Raw genomic sequence first — 4318 nt, 5'->3', positions numbered from 1 at the left:
GTGATGCGCTTGTTTACAGAAATTCCCTGTTCTGAAGTAAGCACTAAGCACAGTGAGAAGGAGGAGAGAACTGTGTCCTCAGCCAGGGATTAACATAATTTTACATATTGAGGATATCAGATATCCTTGTAATACTGAGAATCTGAAGGATGCAAAACTTATCACAATGTTGGGAGAAGTAGCCTTGCCAATTTCATAAATTCCACTGTACAATCAGAAAACTTCAGGAATGCTCATGTTAGATACACATAGCTTTCATAAAAGAAAAAAATCTGTTCCCAGAAACATAATTTATTTAAGAAAATACAATGATATAAAAGACTAATTCCATTATTATATAGACTCCCTAATATAATATGAATTCAACAATTAAATTCTATGATAAAATCAAGGATAGTTTAAGATTATACAATTGTATTTAATTATAAATTTAATATAAAGCTATTTTCATTCAAGAATGGAAATAAGAAAAACAGTAAGACCCAGTCGATGCAAACTGCAAAGCACAGTGAAAAATCTAGAAAAATAAAGTTTGAGAAAATACAGAGTGAGCTAGCAAGATGAATGATAAGAGGAAAGAGATGTTCCCATAACTCTCTTGTGTATAGAATGGGAGACTCAGAACAAAAATCAACAAAGGCACAATAGATAAAAATGGTACTTACTCTAATACAAAAGCTGTAAAGTGAAGAAGCAAAGGAGATGGCATACTTTCCCCTGAAACAAAAATGTCCATGAGAAGACCCAAGGATATTTGGACCTCTAAACAGGACTCTTCCCAACAGCTAGCTGGGAAGGGAAGGAAAGAGTATGCATTGTCACAGTTATACTGTGCTCATCTTTCTGCTAGTTCATGCCTGGCATTCCTTAGAAGTTTACCTAGCGCTGACTGAAGGTCCCTGTTCCTTGGACAGTAGATAGTGGGGTTCAGCATGGGTGTTACCACAGAGCAGAACACAGAGCACAGCATGTCTAGAACAGGAGAAGCGTTGGTGGCTGGCTTAAGGCAAGCAGCAGCACCTGTTAGGAGAAAGGTGACCACAACCACCAGGTGGAGTGTGCAGGTGGAAAAGGCTTTGGACCAGCTCTGCCTGGTTGGGATCTTCAACATGGTAGATAAAATAAACACATAGAAGACCACACTGCAAATGAAACGTGAGTATCCATAGAAGATGCTAAGGACAACGCTGACATTGATAACTACATGCTCCTCAGAACAACTGAGCTTTAGTAGGGAAGGGACATCACAGAAAAACTGCTGAATCCTGTTGGAGCCACAGAACTCCAAGGAGAATGTTGCAGCTGTGTACAAAATCCCAAGGATCATTCCACTGAGCCAGGAAACAGCTGCTAACAGGACACAGCACCCTTTGCTCATGACCACCCCTAATGTAGAGGGTGAGAGATGGCAACGTAGCAATCATGACATGGCAGTCAGGATTCCCACCTCTGACCCTACCAAAAATACCACAAAGAAGAGTTGGCACATGCATCCCACAAAAGGGGTAGAGTCACTGAGAGTGACTGAGTTGACAATAAACTTGGGCACTGTGGTGGAAATGAGACACAGGTCCAAGCAAGACAAATGACTGAGAAAGTAGTACATGGGGATGTGGAGGTGGTGGTCAAGAACTGTGCGGAGCACAATGGTCACATTCTCCAGTGTGGCTGCCAGGTAGAACAGAGAGAAGAGGTGCAGTCTGCAGCCCCAGGAAACACATGCTGTCTGTCAGTCTCAGGAACAAGAGCATGCTCAGAACTGTCTGATTCCTCAAAGTGCAAAGTTATGGGTCAGCTGCTGAATCTAAAAGCAAAATAGTGAGTTAGAAATATCAAATCACAAGGATTCTAGCACACCCACGTTTTTGTCATCATAGCTCATTGGTGCTCAACTCCATAAGTGGTTTACATATCCACACATAGATGAATGGACAGAGAAAACAATGTGATGTCTATACACAAAGTAAAAAGTAAAACATTTATCATTATAAATTGACCAAAAGATTTTCTGACCCGGTCTCTCAGGAAACCTCCACATATCCCATCCAGCCCAAGCTCAGCCAGCAACTGTGGGGGTGAGCTCCTGTGCTCCCCTGCACTGGTTGGATCTCCCTGGATCAAGCCCAGGCCAGCCCCTGAGTGAGTCCTTCTGCCGCATTCTCCAGACTCTTTCTACCCTGCTCTCTCACTCTCAGGAGGGAAACCTCCACCCCTCCCATCCAGCCCAAGCTCAGGCCCAGTGAGTGTGAGGTTGAGCTCCTGTGCTCCCCTGTGTTGGTTGGATCTCCCCGGATCAAGCCCAGGCCAGGCCCTGACATAAGGGCCTCCAGAGCCCCCACCCTCAAGCCCAGCAAGTGAGTGAGGGCTTCTGTGATGCTCTCGGGACCCCCAGATCCAGCCCAGCCAAGACTCAGTGAGTGTGTGGGAGAGCTTCTGGCTTTCCTGTGCCCACAGGACCACTCTGGACCAAAACCCAGACACGTCTCCTGAGTGAGACCATCTGCCCTGGCCTTGGGGCCCCTCCATCCCTCTGGAGTCCCCACCTCCAAGCCCTCCGAGTGAGTGAGAAATTCTGCAACTCTCTCAAGACCGTTAGATCCAATTCAAGCCCAGGCACCAGCTAGTGTGTGGGCTAGGGGCACAACAGAGGGGCACAGCAGGAAGACACTGAACACAACAGCTAGGCCCAAGCCAAGCACAAAAACTTAAACTTCCTAGATTTGCACCTGAATTTCATTAAGTGCTAAGGTTATAAATGCACCAAAGCTCTACACCAAAGGTCAGAAATCAGTGCTATACAAAAGGACAAAGAGAAGGAGTAAAATGCAATCTCAGGCCTTGAGCCCACCCAGAACAAGTGCAGAGGACACTAGCTCAGCTGAAATGTATGAATTAATAATGACAGAAGTAAAGAAGCAACAGTAGAAAGGTATAGAGGAACTCAGATCAGAATTAATATCTGGAATAAAAAAAGAAATCTCTGAAGTCATAACATCTGAAGTAAAGAATCAAATACAGAAACATATGGGGAAAACCCAGTGCCCACCCAGAACAAGTGCAGAGGACACTAGCTCACCTGAAATGTATGAATTAACAGCGTTGAAAGTAAATAAGCAACAACAGAAAGATATAGAGAAACTCAAAGCAGAATTAATTTCTGAATTAAAAAAAGAAATTTCTGAATTCATACCATCTGAAGTAAAGAATCAAACACAGAAACATATGGAGGAAACTCAATCTGAAAAACTCTGCAGTAAAAGAATTAATAACTACCTCTAAAGAAGACATTGATAAAAAAATAGAGGAGATAAGAAAAATGAGGGATTCCTTGAACAAGCATACAAGAAAGAAATAGATCACATGAAGCAGAGCCAAAGAGATATGCTGGAACTTAAAATCTCAATCATAAGCCTGCAAAACTGTTTGAGTGATAGTGAAGACACAGTTTCAGATCCTGAAGATGCTGGTACAGCTACTGAAAGGGTAGGAAAAGATCTCTTAAAAACAACTAGAATAGGGGCTGGGGCAATGGCTCAGTGGAATCAGCGCTTCCCTGGCAAGCGCAAGGCTCTGAGTTCAATCCCCAGCTCTGCCAAAAAAAAAGAAAAAAAAAACAACTAGAATACAGGAAAAAATAATTTGTCAACTGCAAGATGATGCTAAGATGAACAATGTGGACTAATATGCATCAATGAGAAAGAAGGAGTCAATACAAATGATATAAATAGAATATGGTCAGAAGTAATAGTAGAAAGCTTGCCAAATATAAAGAAACAATCTGACATTGAGATAACGAAAGCATACAGAATGCTGAATAATTTCAACACAATTAAAAACACAGCGAGACATATAATAGTCAAGATCCCAGAAATCCAGCACAAGAATAATATACTGAAAGCTACGAAAGAAAATGAGTAGATCACAATCAAAGGAAAACCCTTCAGAATTATAGCAGATTTCTCTTAACAAACCATGAAGGTAAGAGGAGCATGGAGCAGAGTACTTCAAGTTCTCTATGAAAACAAATTCTAGCCCAGACTACTATACCCTGCAAAACTCTCTTTCAAGATTGATCAAGAAGTGAAATACTTCCATGACAAAGAACAAATAAAGAATTTCCTGATGACAAAGCCAACTCTACACAGGTTCCTGAAAGATGTTCTAGATAGGGACCAAAATGAGCAGAACCCCACCAACAAGAACAGAAGGAACCCACTAAATAGGGCAAACAATTAAACACAGGAAAAGACGAATAAACAACAGCAGGTAAATAACATGTCAATCATGAGCCAACACATCTCAATTATAACCATCAATG

General features: G+C 41.9%; 1 pseudogene; it reads right to left on the bottom strand.

Moving 5' to 3' along the window:
• Positions 1-835: 835 nt before the first annotated feature.
• On the bottom strand, positions 836-1606 carry LOC111814624 (annotated as a pseudogene).
• Between the last annotated feature and the right edge of the window lie 2712 nt (positions 1607-4318).

Source organism: Octodon degus, unplaced genomic scaffold (assembly GCF_000260255.1).
Source record: "Octodon degus isolate 3935 unplaced genomic scaffold, OctDeg1.0 scaffold00380, whole genome shotgun sequence".
Lineage (NCBI taxonomy): Eukaryota > Metazoa > Chordata > Mammalia > Rodentia > Octodontidae > Octodon > Octodon degus.
This window is presented reverse-complemented; position numbering and strand designations above follow the sequence as displayed.